At 39.6% G+C, this 23,371-nt stretch overlaps 1 long non-coding RNA gene across 1 annotated transcript in view; it reads right to left on the reverse strand.

Annotated features, from left to right (window-relative positions):
* Positions 1–783: 783 nt before the first annotated feature.
* Positions 784–23,371, reverse strand: part of LOC120398975 — a 56,188-nt gene continuing 33,600 nt past the window's right edge. The window contains exon 3 of the long non-coding RNA XR_005594853.1: positions 784–1,171. This is a non-coding gene — a long non-coding RNA (uncharacterized LOC120398975). The remainder of the gene's footprint in view (positions 1,172–23,371) is intronic.

Below are 23,371 nucleotides of genomic sequence, written 5' to 3' on the forward strand. Positions count from 1 at the left end.
GTTTAAAGAAAAAGACCAGAAAGAACTCAAAAGCTAAAAAAGCTACTTGCTTTCCTAAACTACTATCATGGGTTCATAAAATATTCTTCTCACATTGCAAAACCCTTACATAATCTTTTTAAAGGTTCTAGTGAACTGGGAAATAAGCAGAAGATAAGGAAAAGGAACTCTTACCACTTATCGCCTGCACAGAAATTCAATGGGCTGGTAAGCCACCGTGGTGTTTTGGAGTGGCTGGTGGGCAGTTTATCCCTATCTCATAATGACATACCCCCACTTCAAACAACCATTTATTTTGCAGTAATAACTCATGCAGAGTTCTACCATAGCGGCTACTGAGAAATCACATGGATATTAAGCCATAATGGGCCAGCTGTATGGATTATCTAGATTTGGCCATCTGAGTAAAGTCTCTAGATTTGCTGATTAGTGTGGCCTCATCCCTTATCATTTTGTATCTCAACAAGCCTTTCCCACTAGCGTGGATGATCTCCAGAAAAATCTGGACTATGCAATAACCTAAGTTATGATAAAGTTTAAATCGTTTTGCTGTGCTTGTCAATAAAAGTGGATGCCTCTATATGTTCCTCTTGCTTTTTTTCAGCTATCATCTCCAGTGTGCCCGGTCTAAAATGTAATGAACCACTACACTCAAGTGCTAAGGCACATTCAGCTTTTCAGGCTGAGGTCTTAAAAAGTAATCTAGCATTTCGAAGCAATACTGTTGATCTGGGTGACAGCGATACTCTAACCATGCAGTAAGTGATTTATTGCACTCTCTGTGTGCATGTTCTTGAGAGCCAAGGATTTTGTGTGATATGGCAAGCTATAACTTACATACAGGGTTGTACATCATGGACTATAATAGAGATAGAAGCCAGAGTGCCTGCTGGGGATGGAGAATAGTCTTACCACACAGAGTTTTACAGTGAAAGTAAACTGCAGTTTTGATAGTGGATTCTTCATTCCTGGATGTATTGACTATATTTATTCCTTGAAGGAGATTAATGGAATGTTTAAGCAGAGATCCTGCAACCTTCATCCATGTTGGTAGATGCTTTTGTCTTTCTGTCCTAGCTTGAAGCATCATGGGTCTTTCAACAGAGCCACTTGACAGTTGACATTTTCTGCTTTTACTTCTACTCCAGCTGCTAATTGCATATTTACAATCCTTCAATCAAGAGGAAAAGAGAAACAGATTAGAAAAATTTCAGTCTGTCAACCAAACTATATAATGAAACATCCACTCATTAAATATAGAGAATTTTTATAACATTAATAATAAGTGTTATAAAGGGCCCAAAGGTATTATTAATTCTGAAGGAATGCAGGACTGGAAAAACAATAAGTCATCTTGATGGTTGCTATGAAGACTATTACCAAATGTTATGTTTACTTGACTAGACTCAATTTATAAAACAAGTCCTATTAAAAAAATCTAGTCTAATCGATTGCAATGCTCTATTACAAACGAGAGCTAATGCAGTGAAGCTCTGATACATTGATTAATGATGGAATTGTGACTGCAGATTTAAAAAAATTAAGGTAATTAGTCATGTGGGCAGTGTCTCTACATTAAAAGAAACCCTACATCAATGAAGAAAAACTGTAAAATGCAGATTTAATGAGACCATAAATGTTTCTTTTTAAGTGAAATTAAGCTAAAGAAGGAACTCTATTTTAATGTGTGATTACCTTTCTAAAAGGCATTCACAAAGGTATTTGTTTATCATGCAAATTAAGGCACAAATAGATGTTTTGGTTCCCTTCTTGTAATCGCTGATTAAGTTAGTCCATATAAATCTCACATGGAAATTAAATTTGAGAAGCACAGCAAATATTATTCTGCTTTTGAGTGAGATGGCTTCAGTCCTGAACATAATCAAGCAAGCTGACAGGATATATGATTGTATATGATACATCACTGTGGGAGATTGTTCCAATATTATATTTGCACCCTTCCATTCATTATTGGCAAACATGTGCCTGGAACTCATTGTATTGTTACAAATGGCATTTTGAAAAACTATGATTTGTTTTTGTCATAGCCAGAACTTGGATTCCCCATAGGAGTTATTCACATAGGGTTATGTTATTCAATACATGTTCAAAATTCCCACTAACATTAGTGGGAGTTATGTTTATATATTCAGAGGAGAATATATCTCATAGTGCATTGGTGAAAAAAATATAACATTCTGTTACCGTAAAACACGGGGTTAACAAAATAGGAATTGAAATGCTCTCCTAGAAAGACAAGGCAGGGAAAACCATTCTCCACGTGGGCTTGCTTCTATTCCAATGCTCACCAGTATAAATCATGAGTCACTCTACTGAAGCCAGCATATAGTGGTGTAAAACTAGTGTGAGATCAGAATTCAGACAAACTGAAGTCTGTTTAACTTTTCACAGTGGCCATGAGTCTCTGAACCCTGAAAAGCAATAGAGCCAAAAAGTTTGCCCACCCCTGTTCTAGGGACACATAAGGACTTATACTGCTTCAGTAAGACAATACCTCCCAGAGCTCCATGGCATACAGGAGCTCTGCATCTACTACTTACACCCCATTGTGAGGTCCATTTTACACTACCGGCCACTTGGGAGGGGGCAGACATGGACTTGCAACCTTGCCCCGTCCTCACTCCTCCACAGAGGCACTGTGCACCACAGAAGGAGATGGGCCTCTGCAGTCCCCAGAGAGCAGAAGTTGAAAAGCTCCTTGGCCTTTCCTGGGCTGCATAAAGGGCGGGGTTTGGAAGGCTCTCTGAACATAACTGTCAGTCCACTGTGCTTTTGGACATCAATGCTCTTTATAAACATTAATGAAATCATTATATTTTCTATAAGCATAACAGTTAAACAGCAAATATGTATAAAATAATACCAAACTCCCTGACACTATGTCCCTAGGTCTTTCTTCCTCTGTCACATTACATTTTGTCTCTTCTGCACCTGACAGACTCATTTTGTTGGCAGTCTTTAGTATCTGGCCCCTCATCATCTTTTTTTCCCTTGTGCACATAAATTTTCAGTGAGAATTTTATATCCCTTGCATTAAAAAAAAGGTTATAATCAACCCCTGCAGTGGCGATATGTGCTACTGCCATGGGGGTGGAAGTATGCAGATATTTAAAAAGGCAAAGGAAAACCCTCCCATTTCCTCTTTCTCCTTCTTCCCTCATTTGCTCTGTCCTCCTTCAGGTATCTGCAGGATGTTAACAAATGGAGTTGGGAAACCTAAGAGAAAGATTCTATAACAAATTCCTTAAGAAGTTGGACCTTATATGAGATTCTACAACATTGCAGCAGGAAGAAGAAAAAAATAGGATTTCTCTCAGTGCTTTTTTTCCCCCCATCAGTCCAAAAGAAAAGAGAAACTCAGTTTAGTTTAGACTTTGTCACTTGAATGTCCAAGGCCCGTTGTCCCACCTAATAAATTCCATGGGAATTTTGCCATTAACTTAATTTGTACAAGTTCAGGCCCATACTAGTCAGTTCCTCATAGACCACAGTCTAAAGAGTTCTGAAAATTCCATGTAACAAAAAGTTCACATGCTTCTAATCTGGATCTCTTTTGGTTGGAAATTGTGTTGGGAATCTCATGAAAACAAAACTTTAAAGGAGATTTTCAGTTTTCCTGGTTGCAGTTGACTCAAAACTATTGAGAATAAGGGAGGTTTAAGAGGAGTTTGTTGGTGTCCAGGCCCTGAATATGAGGAGGGTTGCATATCACAGTTATTTCAAATTCTTGTCCTTACAATTCCATTATTAGGCTTAAGAGTTAATTCAACTGCACTGACATGAATCTGAGCAGTTCACACTTCTCAGAGCTATGGTTTAAGATAGTCTGAGACATCACTAATCAAGTCACATTCAGGTCATCCCCATCTCACCTAAACACTTACTTTTTTTTTTGTTTTGTTTTGTTTTGTTTTGTTTTAAGTAAAGCTTAGATTCTTCAGAATCTGAATCTGGCATGGTTCCAGTTTTATTCCTCAAATAAGTTGGATGTTTGCCACCACTGATACAGATGGACTCAACCAAAATTCCCCATGGGCTGATTGCAAAAGTCCCATCCATATCTTTTTTCTTGCAGTATTAAATAGAGTGGTTGGTATATACAGTGTTGTTGTCAGTGTTTCCTGAACTCTTTGCAGAATGATGTTTCTCGGTTTGTTTTTGTTTGTTTCTTTGCAAGAACTTAGAGTCAGACTTTTCTTTTCCCTGAGATCTATTTGTCCTGCACATGAAAGAGATTGAGGAGAAGAGGAGCTGGATGGCATATTCTAAAATACTATATATTTCAGAACATCCTTCCAGTTGTCAGTGTCTGCACCCTGTAGAAGTATGGTTTCAATTTTACTTTTGAAATATGAGTCAAGCAATGTTGCCAGCACATATTTTTCCCTGTCAAAACATTTCACTTGTTCCTAAGTCTGTAGACAGCTTTTGGGTTACATCTTTTCCCTAGTCTTATTGAAACAGGATCTTCATTTCTTTTGAAATCATTTTTCATTAATGTGGAAGCAAAAGTAGATACTATAACTGATAAGTGGCAGCACCTGGCTTAAAGATGTGCCTTCAGCTCTTATTTTCTGTGTGATCACTTTTGATAATTGGAGGATGAAAATCAAAGCAGCAGTTACATTCAAATCAGGATAGGTGAAGACACTATCTTCCTATGTGCCTATATAATCGGCAGTGCTTTCAGTGGCTCAGTGAACTGATAGAGCACACAACAAGCAGATTTAATAGTTTACATGCTGTTTCAACAAATGTCTTTCTGGTGTAGCTTGGTCATCATTATTGCTGGCTGAATTATTAATTAACAATACATTAATTTCTTTTTTCTGTTTGCGAGTCATTTGAGAACTGATCATGACTTCTATGGCTATACTGATTATTTGCAAGAAAATTTCAGTTTGAGTTGTTTGCGAACTGTTTGCTTCGACTATTTACTGTTTGCTCTCATTTGGGGGTATGGCAGATCAACTGTGTCACATGGTATAGTTCATGCTCCCTAACTAGGCATCTAAAACTTTATTTGGCATAGTATGAATAACTAAACAGTGCAACAATGCAACTTCCAGTACAAATGTTCAGATGAAAAATTATTTGTGTTTTAATTATATATTTGGGGGAACTTTATATTTGGGATATTTGAACTTTTTCTCAATAAACTCATGCTTATCCAACTACTTGTCAGCAACAAATCATATGACTCCATTAATAACAATGAAGATAGAATTTACCATACCTAATTGCAGAAATATTCATGAATCATTTTTATATTATTCTTCCAGCTGTATTTATAATTTCAACTAGCTTTTGTATAACAGCTGTCCACAGTTCAGATATCAAACTTCCTGCCAATCATATTTTAATGTTACATCAGGCTCTCAGTCAGTGATGAGCAAATTTGTATAAAATTATTCCTATTAAAGAGAATATGCAGTCAAATGAGAAGAAAGCAGAGTAAAGATGAAGAGAAACAGATAAAATATAATAACTGAACAAAACAAGACAATATATATCCACTATTCCCTTGGACCATTAAACCACACCTCAACTACCCAAATCAGGACAAATAGCAATTCTAATATCAGAGTTTCCTTTAGTGGTGATGGGTTTACCTGAATACAATAGGTATGATTTTCTTTTCTTCACAGTTTTTATTGAATTTACATGAGTCTCACAGAAGAAGGTTATGAGTTATTAAGTAGAGCTGATCAGAAAATTATTTTTACCCCACAAAAAAATTATTGACATTTTTATTTAATTTTGGGGAGATTTTCATTGGCTGACTTACTGCCAAGTATATGTATATAGACCATTAGTCTTTTTGATGAGTAACTTTTTCACCTCTGAATTCAAACATCCAGGAGTAGGCCACTCCCTATCAGATGGTGTTTTATTATGATCATTCCACGTTTTTATTTGTATAAGTATGTGCAGAGTGAATGGATAGGAGTTTTTACTGTGTATAAAGTGATATACATCTTACACAATACTCTTCTGTTAATAGATCCAGGTAGAAGGATCAAAGGGATATTCCTCAATCAGTATGAGAACATAGTTCATTGCCTGTAGAGTATGCTATGACTATAACCTGGATTTTAAAATGTGTATACAGTGCAGATATATATTGTATATTTAAGAGAAAAGGCTTGTTTTCTGAACAAATCCTAAAATAGTCAAACCACTTTTCTTTGCCCTTGGGCTGGAGATATGCCAGGACAAAGTCTTTTATTGAAAAACAGCAATATAAAATGTATCAGTTCTTTTAAGGCAGCTTGACATGTAGTCTTTACCAATATTTAAACCACATGCTTGCAAAAGTTTAAATCACAGAAGGTGGCTGTATTAAAATTATGCTCACATCTGGAGGCAGTCAATTCTCATAGAAGCAGTTTGGTAAATCTATATTGAAGGCATAGTCCAAAAATCCAAGTTTGCTTGGGTTAGAATAACCTCTGATTCAATTGGATCAGAAATGATGTAACTGGGCACTAAAAAACAAGCGATTGTATTTTTTCTATTATTATTCAGACAACATGCAGATTATTTTGAGTGATGTCCCTTTGACTGGAGAAGTAATGGCACGTTGGGAAGGGAACCAGAAGTTCTAGAAAGGCAGTTGGAATTTGGTAGTTGGAATTTGGAGAGGTTAAGTATAGTGACAGTGGAAATTAATAGGATGTAGGTAAAGTAGGTGAGGAGAGTATTGTAGTAGACTGGCCTGAAGAATGAACAAAAAGAAGAAAGGAAGAAAACAACAGAAAAAGAAAAAAACCTGCAGATTCCAACTGAAAAGATGAATGTACTCTTGGTTTTCTTTCACCTCATTGACTGGATGAAAATTCTAATTACTGCTTCACTTGTCTTTTTTGTGTAAAGTGCACATATATTCTGAAAAGTGATGAGGTGAAATTGCATCTTCCTTCTGGACAGGTCTGATCCCTGTTCATATTCAAAGTCACATCTTCTTTACTAACTGAAATACATTTTTACTACTTTTGCCACCTGTAATCCCTGAAGAACTAGCAGAGCTCTGAGAAATGAACCAGATTCTGTTCTGTTTCATACATCATCAACAGAATTGTTAACTCAGGCCTTGTCTACATGGTGCCGCAGTCCGGATTATGGGGGTGTGAGCATGTCATGGGTTATGCACACTCCATCCCCCTTTTGGGACAGGGTTGTGATATCACTGCCGTTACGGTCTCCCAACCACTTTTAGGCCAAAAGCAGCCAGAGTCACTTCCAGCAGCCCTTGCATACAGGTCAGTGTGGTCTAGTGGCCAGATCAGTTATGGACACCCTTACATTCAGGGCAGCGTGGCCTGGTGGCCAGAGTCAATTCCAGCTGCCCTTGCATTCAGGGCAGCATGGTCTAGCGCAGGGGCGGGCAAACTTTTTGGCCTGAGGGCTGCATCGGGTTTCAGAAATTGTATGGAGGGCCGGTTAGGGGAGGGGGTCGTGGCCCAGCCCCCACCTCCTATCTACCCCTCCTATTCCCTGATGCCCCCCCCCGGGACCCCTGCCCCATCCACACACCTCCATTCTCTGTCCCCTGACCACACCTGGACCCCTGATACCCCATCCAACCCCTCCTCTCATTCCTGACGACCCCCCGGGACTCCTGCCCCTTCCAACCACCCCTTCTCCCTGTCCCCTGACTGCTCCCAGAACCCCTGCCCCTGACTGCTCCCTGCTCCCCCATCCAACCTCCCCTCTTTCCTGACTGCCCCCCTGGGACCTCTACCCCCATTCAACCCCCTATCCTCCCCTGACCGCCCCAACCCCTAGCCACACCCCCTTCTCCTGACCACCACCCCGAACTTCCCTGCCCTCTATCCAACCCCCCCCCTGCTACCTGCCCCCTTACTGTGCTGCCTGGAGCACCAGTGGCTGGCGGTGCTACAACCGTGCCGCCCGGCTGGAGCCGGGTGACGTCACCACCGCCACCGTCACCACCACGAAGCACAGAGCACTGGGTCAGGCTGCACCGGCGGCGGAGTGAGCAAGCTGAGGCTGCAGGGGTGGGGGGGACAGCAAGGGAGGAGGGGCCAGGGGCGAGCCTCCTGGGCCAGGAGTTCAGAGGCTGGGCAGATTGGTCCCGTGAACCTGATGTGGCCCGCGGGCCGTAGTTTGCCCACCCTGATCTAGTGACTAGAGTCAATGTAACCGCCCTCAGGCACAGGACAATATGGTTTATAATATGTCCATATAACAGCCCTCTGGTATGGGGTAATGTGACCCAATGGCCGGATTGAATGTTATATGTCCATATAACAGCCCTAGGTGCGGGGTAGTGAGGCCCAATGGCCAGTGTCAATATAACAGCCTTCGGGTACAGGGCAGTGTAACCCTCCAGTCCGGCTCTCAAGGTCTCCAGTTTCCATAGGCAAAGGCTGTGATGACTCCTTGGCTGGAGCCTCCGCCCAAGGTCCTTCCCTTTCGGTGGTCAGCCTAGAATGAGCTGGGCTGCTCCCTTTTATACTTAGGCAGTAGTTAGAGCATGCCTAGCACGGTCTGAGTGGCGGACTTCCGCTGTCCATAATGTGGGGTTAACCCCCTCTTGTCCAGTGCGGGGTATGCACACCCCATCACAGCAGTAGTGCACTCAAGTGTTGCACTCTAACTGCCCTGTGTAGACACTGCTGGTGTCAACTCAAAGATCCCAAGCTCCTGCTGAGATAGTCCCATAACACAGTCTACATGGGGCAGTTAGCGTACAACATTTTTGAGAGCTCTACCCAGTTCACACATCCGTACTCCATACTGTGGTGCTGTGTACAAAAGCCCTAGTTCTGATTTCAGAATCTTTCTTGCTCATGGCACAAGCATCAGAAGAGCCAGAAACATCTCAGCTTGACTTCCAGATTCTAAGGGGATAGGGATAAATGTAGGGAATAATATTACTAGCAGAGATGTATTTATGTAACATTGTGTAGAGATTTGTTACCATGACTACCACAATAAGGAACATTCATGATACATCCATGCTTAGTTACTTGTGTTGAATTTCCTGATCTTCACTAGAGTATTCTGTGGGTCTGCAATTTTATGATTATCAATCTCCCTTTGGGATTTGTGCTTGCTTTTTAGAAAACAATGTTGAAGCACATGCAAACATCAGAAGAAAGAACATTGTATGTATTTCTTTTTTGCATATTGGTTGCTTACTGAAGAGATTCCTAGCATGGAGAGAACAGTGGGGAACAAATACCATATGGCTTTGAGTTCTGTAAAAGAAAAAGAGGTATATCAAATTCTTAAATATGGAAGAGATCCCATATTTTTAAAAAGTGCTGACAAAGTATAAGAACTAGGGAGCAGGTCTGGAGAAGGTTAGCCATGCCCTTGACTGAATGTCTCTCAGAAACATGTCATTCTCATTGTGCATGTGGGAAGACTCACTATCATGGAAATTTTAGACTAAAATTAGAAATCCAAGAGACGCAAGTTCCAGTAACATCACATGACTTCACACAAACTTTAAGGGTTCTTTCTAAGAAGTGAAAGGGCTTTAGCTTTTTAGCTTTCTCAGCTGTTGAAGACAGATTCCTGCCAACAGGGTTACCAGTTGGGAAATCATAAGAAAAAAAGTAGTGTTTTTCTTTCAAACAGGTGCACTATGCCTGCAGCAAAGAATGAGAAGAAGCATCTGTACAAGGAGACATTAGAATAAAAAAAAGACCTGAGCTGCAAAGACTGAAATACCTTTTAAAAAATGGCAGAGTTCCAGGAACTTCGGGGGCGGGGGGGGGAAGGGTTGTTTGTTTTTTTTACATTTTTAACATTTTCAGATAGGAGACATAAAAGACTTGATTTTGGTTTCAGATATTCAATTACGTGTTGATGCTTAAAATGTGAAATCAGCTGTTACTCAGTAGCTGATTTAACAAGCTAGACAGGGATATATGCCAGCGTATCTGAGATCACTATCAGGCACAGATTGCCAACCTGAAAATTAGGAGCTGGGAAGCCATAACAGCGTGCGTGCACACACACATACACACACACACACACACACACAAAATCCAACATATAATGTTTCTGCAGATAAGATAATATTCAAGACATCCCCACCCGTCAAAAAACAAACAAACAAACAAAAAAAACAGCAGGTGTATTCATCACCAGTTAAAGAATTATGTGAAGTTTTAGCAAATAAACCTGGTATTTAATGAGCACACAACTCCACTATCCTCAGTGGTAATATTTGCCCCTGCTCACTGTGCTTGCAAAATTGGACACCAAATTGAAGATAGGTGGATAAACAGATAGACAAATAGAGTGTCCTTAAAAGATTTGGCCTTCAATATCACATCCAGGAGTTCGCAGGGTCTGCGTGGAGCCATCAGTACCTTCCTCAATGTGTTTATCTTTGTGCTCCATAACACAATTAGGCCTATTCCTGGGTTACACAGATATTGTTTGGTTACACATAAGTAATTCTCATAGGTAAGGTAGTGGTTAGCTGTAAATAGAAGCTGTTATTCTTAGCTCACATCTCTCAAATGGAATTCAACATTTTCAAAAAAAACCCATAAAATTGTGTATGACCACATAACTGAATTTAAGACCCCTCATACTAAATATCTTTCATTTTTCTCACATCCATCTCATACTTTATTCTGCTTCTCCATTGACAAGCATAAAAGAAAAAATGCTGCACTTATTAGTTTTCATTGACATACATAAGTGGGAGAGTATATTCTAAGCTCCAAGCACTTCTAATAGCAAATTTTAAGTAAAATATGCACAGATTAGTCTTTGTGATCTAGGAAGAAGGCTTATAATTCAAAATTTCTATCAGATAATGTACTTTCTAATAACTCCAATTTATTCTTCTGGGATTTATTACTTGGTACGAAATACAAAATAAATTATGTTGTGTTGTTAGAAACTTTACGTCCATTCTCATTCCATATAGTTTTAAATTGTTCACATTTGCTGTCAACGCATGTGAAACTTTCCTGCATGGAATCAAATCTTCTTGTCATAATCTCATTGCCATAATCTTACTACCTTTGGCAATCATGGCTGACAGTTCCTGAAAATGCAGATTGCCATCAAAACCCAGGAGCAAAGAGGCCTCACAAGATGTTGGCAAATGCTTAGAGGAAGAAGTCAAACTAAAAAGTTTATTGTTCTTAAAGTGATCAAATCCCTTTTGGCATTTTCCCAATCTTCCCTTTCCCCCTTCACACTCGTGTTTTAGAAATGAAAAGACAGATGACATGCAGCAAAATAAACATAGAAATAAAGAAAATATTTTAAATACCCTGCCTTCTAGATTTATATGTACTAAGGGTAAAATAAAACACCAACTCAAACATTTGCTTGGTACTGAAATCAAACATTTGAGGTCTGAAAGAATCTGAAAACGTCTTCTTTTTTTTGCCATTGTTTTTCATATTTGTCAAAGAATCTTTGAGGAACACAGAATTAACCAACCTTTCAAGACCCAGCCTTAGAGAGTAGTTCTGGATAGATGGCTAAGGGAAAAAAATCCAGCAACTTCTGAGCATAAAAACAGACTGGAATTTTTACATGAAATTGCTGCATTAGGCAAGATTCTGCACAAAAAGGCATTATGTAACAATAGCAAAAAAGCATGCGGCCAGAAATACTAAATGTAATCCACAATGACCATCTAAGCATTGAGAAGTGTTAGAACAGCCTGAGATGTCTTATTTTGCCATCAAAGATAAGGTATCCAAATGTGAAATCTGCAATATACAGGAAACAGAAGGCAAAAGACAGACTGAAACCACATGAGATTCCTGGTATATACCTTTCTTCAAGGGCAGCATAGATCTATTTGAATAAAATCAGAAAGAGAGTACCTCTGGTTAATGTACTATTACTCTCTTTCTTCTTCTCCTCTCTCTCTCTCTCTCTCTCTCTCTCTCTCTCTTTTAAAATTATTTTAAAGTTATTTATTTATTTTTCGTAATTTTGCTGTTGTAGAACACTTTGAATAGTAATTTAATAGCACTCACTGTAACTCGTGGTTTGCATGGGACTCCAGATGAGTTAATAACAGATAATGGTCTACCAGGTATTGATGGCTCATTTTAGAATGTCAGTACCCATGTTAGTTAAAGCACACTGTTATTTACAGTTAAAGCCCTTACATTGCATAAATGGATTAAGAGAAAAGTTAATACAAAATAGTAAAAATATTGATTAAAAGCAAATCCTGGTAGATTCAAGGGGTCCATATTTAGCATTGCTGCAATCTGTCAGAACACCTTACAATGCTTTATGAGGATTACTAGTTCAGAGACTCATAGTCAGGATGATAACCTTAGTGCTACCATATATCAAGCTTCTTGAACCAAAGACAATGAACTCTGAAATGGTCCAAAAAAGCAAATACGCCAGGAAGCCAAAATTGAAGACATACTATGACCAAACACAAAAAAGTATATATGGGAGAGTGTTGGATTTATATATGGCAGAGTGATGGCAGATAGCAGATGGCTGGCAACCTGCCCAGGCAACATCTATAGCGTGCACACCGACGTCAGATGTTATAATCACCCTGATGGTCAGTCCTAGAGGAGGAGCAAAAGACATCTAAAGAAAGCCAGGAAGGACACTTGATTTCTGTTGTTTGAGGACATCCTAAAAGCTAGTGACAGTGCGTGTGCTGACAGAAACAACACATGCCCACCTAGTCACTGACAAAGAAAAACGCCAAGAGCAGCAAACATAGGCTCTAGGTAGAGGCTGCATCACAGCAGCCAAGCCAACTATTGCAAGAAACTGTTCTGAGACTAAGAACTGTTTGTGTAAATCAGACAGCCATTCAGGATCAGAGATAGAAGTTACTAACAGACGTTCAATAAGAGGCATGTGTCTCTCATCTGTCAAAGAGGTTCATGTCATCTATCCCGACTTACATTCTGTTTTAGTAATAAGCTGTATTCATTTGTGGCAGTGGTTTTTGGCTAATAGTATGTTTTATTTGCATTTGACCTTTCCTTAAGTAGCCACCGGAATCAGTGGACAGGTGTAGCAGTGACTCTGTGACAGGCTCAAGAAGTAAGGACCAGTGTTTTACCAACACTTTGGAGTGTCGCAGATTATGACCTAGAGGGTGTTCAAATGGCTCAAGGGTCTAGGCAGGGAGTAAAATAAGGAAAGGGTCTAGGGAGAAAAGTGGAAGTTCTTGTGGGAAAAAGTGGGGTGCAGCTGTTGGGATGGGTGAGATATTGTAACAAATTACGGTAATGTTAGTTACTAATTTATTGTTAAAAATAAATAGAGTTATTGACAGAACAAGGTGGGTTTTTTCTTTTGTTACATAAGAACTTAAAGAAAGGTTTTCACACATACAAAAGAACGGAATACAACAAAGATGAGGCATTTTAGATGATGTGTTATGAAAATTAGACTTATTATTATTACAAATACATGATTTAGTCAGTTGTTGATTTTAAACATTTATAGAGTAATAGAATTTGTCATGGAAGTTTGCCAAGATTTCCTAATACATGGGCTCTGATTCTAATTGCACATATAACAGTGAAAGTCACTTGTAACTGCATGAATTGAGTTACACTGGTGTGAAACTGGTGTGAGATCAGATCAGGCTGACCCAAAGAACTTACTATGCATTCTAAGGACCTGATCCTGAATAAAAAAAAACAACTTATGAATGTGCTTTACTTTATGTGCTGTGATCAATTTCACTGAAATCTATGCATATATCTCTGCAGAATCAAGGCCTAAATTAGACAGCCATAGAACAAGAAGATAGCAGTTGATCCAGTTTGCTTCAACATTCCTCAGATGGTTCAGCTGTTAATGTAATACAAGCAGTAAGCCTTTCCATTACTCTTAGTTATTTTATTCTTGTGAACTTCATTCCAATAGTGGATATTTGTTGTTGCAACCATAGTGATTAAATATATTTACTGGCTGCAATAACAAAGATTCTAAACAAGCATTTGTTTAATTTCATTATTTTAGGACATTTCTGTAACAGCATCTTCATAAAGATTGGGAAGGACATAGTGTGGAAATAACTCTTGCACCAATTTTTCTGACATTAGACTAGTAGTGATTCAATTTTGGACAATCCCAGAAGATATGAAGATGGTTCCTTTCTTCAACCGTGCTGCTGAGAATTTTATGTCTGTTTACACTCTTCAGGGAAGGGAGCATGCCTGCTTTTGTGTTTGTACAGCTCCTAGCATACTGTGGATACTACTAGAAATAAAATACTGTTTGTTATATAAGCCTGGCATGAAAGGTATCTAATCATAATTTTACACAGGCATATTCTTCTCCTGAGGGAGAATTTGTATCATTCATAGAAGAAATCGAATTTCTCTCACCTGACTACTGGAAGGCTGGGGTGGTGCTCTGAATGAGCAAGAATGAGAATAAAAGGTGTGGAGAAGGGACTGATGATGTCCACAGACTGTGGAAAGGAGGGAGGAGTAGAAATTAGACTTGGCAGTTCTGAGGGTATCTTTGTAAAATATTTGATGAAATTTCTCATGTTGTAATGGACCCAGCGATTGAATATAGGGCTTGTTTGGTTTTGGTTTTGGTTTTTGGAGGCACTGATTTGTACATTAAATGGTGTGTATATTATATGGCCAGATCCTGAGCCAGTGTTAATCAGAATAGCACCACTGATGACAATGGAGCAATGCTGGTTTATGCCAACTGATGATCTGATCCAGTGTTTTGAGGTTTAGGATCTTGACATGCAAGAAACAGTGCAGGTTAGGATGTGGTTGGTTGATCATAGCAATCACCAGGGAAGAGTTATAAAGTAGAGCTAAGCAAATAATGGAAAATGGTATTTACAGAATATTTTAGTTGAAGAATTTAGCAAAATTTATCAAATAAATTATTCCAAGATAATTTGACCAAGTCTAATTATAGGTATCAACATCAAGGATTGAGGTGGAAAGGGTCAGCAAAAGATGGATCAAGAGCTTTATCCAAAAATCATTGAAAAGAATGCAAAGACTCTCATTGACTTCAGCTGGCTTGGGATCAGGGCCATGGGGAGGAAATCAGGCTGGAGAATCTAATTTTGTCAGGGTGCTTGAGAAATGTGTTATATAGGATCATGTTTTGGGGTGCAAAGCAGTGGAGTATTAAAACATAACCAAAGAATGCTGAGAGCTGATAAGGGCATCAGCTGGATAAGGAAATGACCTAGCAATGCAGAGAAGAGCTTTTAAGCAAAAGATTATTAGAATTAATTTGTCTTCATTCTTCAGTGCTGCAAGCATGGAGTTTCTTTTTTACTCATTTGACTTAGTGAGTTTCTGCTCTGTCTCCTCACCCCACATACATACTCACTCAACTGATTTAATTTACTTGTATGAATAAAATTTAACAACCCAAAATAGATCAAGTATAAAGCAGCACATTAAGAAATGTTTTCTTTACTTTGAGTATTTGATATATAGAAACCACAGATTAGGAATCCACAAATATGCACTGTGACAAAGCTTCAAGAGTAGCAGTAACTCAGTAGTATTCACTGTATCACCCTCTCTGGATACCCCATGGCAAATGAAATGACCATTAATCATTTAAAAGTGGAGGAAAATAGTTTTTTGAAGTACCAAAAAGGAAATTAACCTGTCTGAAGGGATCTCAAGCTAAAGTATTGGGGACTTCAGTCTGCAATTTTTTGCAGGGACAATTTGTAAGGCAAACATTTTATAGAAAGACACCATTCTCCTCCCCCCCACACCCGAGTAAATTAAGTTCTACCAAAAGATAAACAGCCTGAAAAGCCTTATATTTTGTTTCAGTGCAATGACATTCTGAACCATTTCTTTTTATATTTTCCAAAAGAAGGAAAAATATAATTGGACGTGGACATTTCATACCAAAAGCAACTTATCCATGGGGTCTATGTGGCTCAGGAATTGGCACTGGAATTCAGATCATTTCACCTTTAGGTAACTGATTTGAATGCTGCCCAAGATGGTAGTTACCAAAAATTATTATCATCTGTTTGAGGATCTGTGTGAAAGTGATTGGGTGGTCTCATCCCAATTTCTCCTGGGCAGATCCCCACATCATAAAAGCAGCAGCCACAATTGGTGTTCTGAGGAAATTGGCCAATGACTGAAAGTGAATAATGACCAAACTAGAGAGAATGTGTCTGATGTAATTTCACTTACAGCAGAAGTATCTCCATGAAAGTCAGTGGAGTCACACTATTCTTTCCTGGGAACCTTTCAGTACCTATACCTGTGTATGAAGGGCTGAATCCTGAGGCCCTCCATTTTTATTTAGTCCTTACGCAGACATTGCAGTCAATAATAGTTCTGGCTGAAGAAAAATGGATTAAGGATTTGACCCAGTTAGAAGGTTTCAGTTTCACCTTTTGTGAATACTGTCATCAAACATAAATTATCCATAACTATTGTTTCACAACAGTATTAACCCTTTCATTGTTGCTGGCCTCTGCTTTTAACAGTTTGCTCAGAACGTCCATTCAAATGACTCGAGTACAAAGCTGTTCCTAATACAGCATTTTCTGTTGTACCCCGTAAGAATGATTCCCATAAGTTTCCCAGGACTTGTGCTTTTTCAAGGTGGCCAAATATACTAGCTACATCCATGATTTCCATTGATTTGAAGGTCTATTCTACTAAAACCTTTGTCAATATACACATAGGGTTTAGCTGCTCCTAAAGGGTTAAACTTGCTATTCAGTTGAGCGAATGTCACTTCATATGTTCTGCAGTGCAGTGAAACTTAATTCATTCTAAAGCACTGAGCTTTCCAGCAACATTGCTAATATTATAATGATTCTTTGCTGCTCTGTCCTACCTAGTTTATTAAATGGTGGGGAAAATACAGATGTGCTGACAAACAGGGTTATACTCCCTGTAATGGAATTTTTTTTTCCAAAATTAATCTAGTACAATTTTACGCAAAATTATAAGCCCCCTTTAAAATTCAGAATGCATTTATTTTTATTTTAGTAATGCAGTTTATAACATTTTGATAAGACCAGCATTTAAAATAAAAAAGACATGCTCCTTTGACTTTGTCATGATTTTTTATTCGTCTTTTAGCTGCAACGGAAACTCACTAATTACAAAGAAAGTGTGCTAAATGGGTGTTATATTGAAACCTTCAGAAAAGCCCATATTCTAAAATAGTAACAAACAAGACAGGCAATGTGACTGTTCTTCCTAACAACAGAAAAATGAAACAAACCCATAATTCCAGAATGATTTCTGGGGAAAATACAGAAAGTGGTTGATACCCCATACAACAGCTGCAGTGAAACAAAAATCATGAAATGTCTCTGCAGAATGAAGAGAAGGTTGACAGCACACTCAAAGTGCAATGCATTTTTTGGGCAGTCTCATTCCTATCTCCGCTCTGGCAGCTAGATAAAGGCAGAAAGAGTTTATTACAAGATACACAGGGTTCCTAGAAAGTCAGCTTGCACAGTAACCCTTGGCAGAATGCTAGATGGGAATAATGTCTCCTGGAAACATAGATTTAACAACACTTCTTCCACTTTACTCAGCACAACATTAAGTTATAGTGGGTTTGGCATCGATATATTTAAAGTGTACATTGTTCCCCTTTCATGTTATATGTTTAGATTCCCCCATGTAAGTATGAATTTGTTGATTACAGTTTCATTTCAAAGTCCAATCCGAAGCTCTAGCTATGCTCATAACAATTTCAAAAATACAATACAAAACAATTAAAAAATCCACATAATGCACTGACATTTTGCTGCAACTTCCAAATAATAACCTGCCCCCAAAATAGTGATGATAATCATAGAAATATAGTCATGAACAAGATTTCCAAAGGTCATTTAGTCCATTCCCCCATGCTGAGGCAGGACCAAATATACCTAGATCACCCCGATAGATGTTTGTGTAATGTGTTCTTAAAAACCTCCAATGATGGGGATTCCTCAACTTCCCTTGGTAACTTATTGCAGTACCCATCCTTTTAGTTAGAAAGTTTTTCCTAATATCTAACCTAAATCTTCTTTGCTGCAGATTAAGCCAATTACTTTGTGTCCTAACTTCAGTGAATAGGAAGAACAATTGATCATCATCCTTTTAATAACAACCCTTTCATGTTTGTATTTTTATTATTATTTTCCTCGGGTTAGATAGCTCTTCTGCAAGACCTTGCTCACAGCTGATGTGGTTCTAATGTATCTTAGGGTAAGGAGTACCCTAAGTTACACTAATGACCAAGATATCTTTTCCCACACTTATACCACTACATGAATTGCTTATCTTTCCTTTGGCCTCGTTTGTCTCCATTTCTATAGGACACACTGTGGCCTCAGGCTCCATTTACACAAATTGGGAACCACAACAAGTTACATAAGCCCTTTGGCCTGAAACCCAGAAGAGATGGGAGCACACTATTGATACCTGTTGGTGAATAGGGAGAAGATTCAGAGTTACTTGAGAAATCCAGATGGACAGAGGCTCCATTGGACAGGGAGCTATCTGCCAGCATCAATTTGTGAGCAAGGGGAAACCACTGAATAAGCCTGTCCTCATTTGCATTTCAGTTGCATAACAGTTTGGGGCACTTTGTTTAAAATACAGTTACATTTTGAGTTTGGGTGAACTAAAATGCTTTTATTCCTGTTGGGAAATGAAAGGACATGAGAACTGCACCAAATGTGCCTGAAATGAGGGGTCACTGAGACTGAGACTGCAGTCAGACACAGTTAGGTAAGGGAGCGTGAATAGGGTTAAAGAGAGAGGAAAGCTCTCATCTTTTGCTTGGAGTGCCTGTCTGGTGGTAAGACCTGTGCTAAGAGATCCTATATGCCACTGATCTCTCAGCACAGAAGCAGCTTGAAAGCAGAGGCAGCAGCAAGGCAGTGGGCAGAACTGAGCTGAGCTGGCTTTGAGGCAGTAGGCTGAGCTGAGGTGGCTGATCGAGCTGAGTTGAGGCGGTGTCATGGCTGCACTGAGATGGTGTGGCCTGAATCCGCAGAGAGCAACAGCCTACTTGAGCAACTCTGGTGTGGGCCTCCCTGTGCAGCAATCAATGCCAAAATCACTTCAGCTGGGTCAGGTGTTAGAGTCCCTGGAGCAAGCCAGGCAGCATTTCCCTACCAGGTGGTTGACCTGCCAGAATTCTTGGACTCCAGCAGTCATGGACAACAGAATCTGAGTGCGGAGTAGAGCTATGGTTAGAATGCCTCAGCCACTCATAACTGTGAGAGAAGGATTGAGGTTGGGACTATTGTTAAGAGATACTGGGGGAGGGGGGTGGAAGTCTTACCTAATATAGACTATTAATTTATTAATTGCTGGGTTTGCCAAGTTCATTATGTTGTCCCTTCCTTATCTCTCTAATAAAGTACCCTTTGTCTGAAACCCTGGACTCAGTGCTTGTGAATGGGGAAGTATTGCCCATCAAGGGTGCCCAAGGTGGTATATATAGTTTCCCAGGTTTCTGTATGGGAGCACAAGCTGGTGTTATTTAAGATTTCAGAAGGAATCTCTAGAAAATTGAACCTATCCCTTTTTGCTGCTGACCACACCTGGCAGAAGGGTTATATTTATTTGCAAATGTACTGAAGAAAAAGTGTACACAGAAAATATATAAAACCATCTAAGTGCATATTTAAACTCACCAGAGACACCTTATCAATCCTCATGGGAGTCCTTGAAAGGTTCCAAAGTCTTTCAGACCCTTCTCTCAGGGTTTTCCCCTCTTGGTTATCAGGTAATATAAATGTGTAGCCCAAGATACCTTCTCTCAGGATATGTCTACACTGGAGCTGGCAGGTACTAATTTCCAGTAGCACAAGCAGTGGGAAGGGCTAGCCCCCTCCCCACACCCCACTATGTACCTATGGTCTCCAATGGGATCATATTTGGGGTGGTTAGCTCCTCCAATTGCTTGTACCACCATGGCTGCACTTCCATTTCTAGCGTATGTGTACTCAGCTGCCAACTACACTCCCAGCTCTAGTGTAAACATCCCCTAAGTCAGTTCAAACTGAGCCTTTATAGCCCCAAATGCTGTTCTTATTCCCAGGCCTACTGAACAAAAACATAGCAGTCACTGCCCCCTTTCCTCAGGAGGTAAGGCTTGAAAGTTTGGGCACCTCCACAACCAGCCTTGGGATGCTGCATTAATTACTCGTGGGTGATGCCAGGTTCCCCTGAAAATCCAACCAGTGAGCCAGGAACATATATGCATATAATGCTCATTGATACAATGGTCTATTAATATTCTAGGGATGCCTATCCTCTGATCCCTCTCAATATAATGTTTTTTGAAGTTTCCATACTTTCAAAGTATTGGCTCAGATATACAAATTACATTCATAACATTAAGCGCACTGGTTTCAAGTTATGCCCCTGTTTTGTCATATCTATCACAATCACCTTTCTAGCCAGGCCAGATCCTAAATGTTACTGAGGAATCTGAGACATTGCTGTGTACAGAAACAATAACAAAAGTTCTTCTAGATGTGTAGGATTTTTTCCTCTTCTTCTTATTATAAAAGTCTAGATTCACCCTACACCTACCTCAGCTTCTGCAGACCCTGACTAATGGAGGAGTGATGGAAAATCCTCCAGGGGAGATGATTACAGTGCTGGGAAGTAGCCATGACCTTTTTAGCATAAAGCCCTATACTGTCCAAAAAGTGGTGATTGGCTGAGAAAGAAGCATGACTAGGACAGATGGAATGTAGTAATTCAGTGCCTTCCTTCAGTACTTCCCACCAATAGAGCTTCTTTGGAGTTTCAGTAGGCATTAGTTTCTGTCACCAGTTGGGAACCCTGAGAGGTGGTGTCATCTGTATACTGCTTGTTTTCCTCTGACAGAATTCCCTTCTGGGGGGGATGATGGGCCTAACCGGCAGAGGACGCTATAATTTAGACATCTCTGCGACAGCTTTGGTGAATCTAGCCTACGATTCTGTGCAAAATGTACTGCAATATAGCCGAGCTTCTTCAGCAAAGATCTAATAAAAGGAGAACTAGAGCATTAAAAAATAATTCTTCCATATACTGTGGTTGCAAATTTATATATAAGATTTTACCGCCACTATATATCCTGCCATAATGGTTTTACTCTCACTAATATGACCAGTCCCAATTCCCTAGAGTGTTTTTCATACCACAAAGCATCTTCCTTTGTTATTAGATCAAATTAGTTAGGAAAAGAAGGAGATATTAATCCAGTAAAGGTCACATCATTTTGATTGCAGACAGCCTATAAAACAGAATCCTCATATTTAGCGGAAGTGAACGGCACAAGAGAGGAAGCTGAAAACTTTTTAAATCTCATTTTTTTAACAGGGAAAGAGTTCTATTACTTGACTATGAATTTGTAGAAGTCTTTGCATACCATAATAACTAACCAGAATTCATCTCCCAGAATTCATCTATCATTGCCCAACTCCCAGATCGTCTAAACTTGTCACAATGTTTCATTTGTTATCCTCTCATTTCATGAAATTGGTTTTCTGAGTGCCAAATCTCCACAGCTGACCTGAAAATTCATTTCCTTACATACTTCTGCATCCTATGGTCAGGTGATTAAGATTTATTATTTACTGAGAGCTAATGGTCTGTTTCATACTTTGCAGGCCTAGAGGGGCTCACCATCTAACTCAAACACAGATAATGTAGTTCAGACATATAAGAAACTGCTGAACTTGAATTAATATGCAAACTAGATACTATCATTTTAGAGTTAAATAAAGACTGGGAATGGCTGAGCCATTACACACATTGAATCTATTTCCCCATGTTAAGTATCCTCACACCTTCTTGTCAAACTGTCTTAAATGGGCTATCTTGATTATCACTACAAAGGTTTTTTTTCTCCTGCTGACAATAGGTCATCTTAATTAATTAGCCTCTTACAGTTGGTAGGGCAACTCTCACCTTTTTATGTTCTCTGTATGTGTATATATATATCTCCTCACTGTATGTTCCATTCTATGCATTTAATGAAGTGGGCTGTAGCCCACGAAAGCTTATGCTCAAATAAATTTGTTAGTCTCTACGGTGCCACAAGTACTCCTGTTCTTTTTGCAGACATATAAGGTATGCATGTTGAAGAGCCAGGCTTAGGGTCCAATTCTGCAACCCTTGGTCACTTTCAGTAGCACTTACATGATGAAGCCCATTGATTTCAATTATACCATTTGCATGAGTAAGTATGACTGAAAGTGAGTAACTCCTGCAGAATCAAGCTGTTCCAGTGACGCTTTTCAAATATAAAATATAATAAATGGCATGTACTTGGTCAATTAGTATTGACAGGCTTCATGGAAAAACTGCTTTTTGAAGAGTGATTTTAATTACAATAGGGTAGCCAACTGGCGTATAAGGAGAGAGTGAAAGAGAGCATAGCAAGGATAAGAGGTGGCTTGTTGAAAGGTATGACGATGAGAGTGGGAGGAGGAAACAGAGGGAACTGTGGAGGAAGACTTGGGAGGAATGTGGGTAGAGGAAGATGATTTTGGTAATAACAGTAGCAGCAGACTGTTGTATGAACTGGAATACTGCAAGATAGGTGGTGTGAAGACAGCCTGGAGAAGGTTGCTGTAGTCAAGACATGGTATGCCTATGGTGAGAGCAAAGGTTTTCGCAGCAGTTATGGAGAGAAAAGTAAAGGTATTCAAAATGTAGTAGCAGTAAGAATCATCTAGAGCAGTGGGTCACAGACTGTGGGTTGGGACCCCAAAGTGGGTCGCAACCCCATTTTAATGGGATCACCAGAGCTGGTATTAGACTTGCTGGGGCCCAGGCCTGAAGCTGAAGACTGGCTTCAGCCCTGGGCTGCAGGGCTCAGGCTTCAGGCTTCAGCCCTGGGCAGCAGGGCTCAGGTTACAGCCCCCGCCCCCAGGATTGAAGCCCTTGAAGCCCTTTGGCCCCCCCCACCAGGGGTGACAGGGCTCAGGTAGGCTCAGGCTTCGGTCCCCCATCCTGGGGTCTTGTCGTAATTTGTGTTGTCAGAAGGGGGTTGCGGCGCAATGAAGTTTGAGAAACCCTGATCTAGAGCCTGCAGTCAGTAATCCATTCCAATTTTCAGACTAGTATTAGTGAACACTTTGTGTGGTGACACTTGGCTATGTAGGCCATGCTTTTTGGACAGGGAGCTACAAGGGCCATATCTAGCATCCTGAATAAAAAATCTGCTCTATGTTTATTACAGCTTTGTGTCTCTTCTATCAAGTGTGACAATACATTGATGAGAAGGAAAAAGATGAATCAGACTTCACCAAAATTACAAGCCTTTTTTGAAGGGTGGATGGTGAAGTTGTCTATTCTGGTGGAGAAGGAAGAAACAGGATAATGCAGATTACTTACTAACTATTTGCAATACAGAT

The sequence above is a fragment of the Mauremys reevesii genome, linkage group 2 (assembly GCF_016161935.1).
Source record: "Mauremys reevesii isolate NIE-2019 linkage group 2, ASM1616193v1, whole genome shotgun sequence".
Classification (NCBI taxonomy): Eukaryota; Metazoa; Chordata; order Testudines; family Geoemydidae; genus Mauremys; species Mauremys reevesii.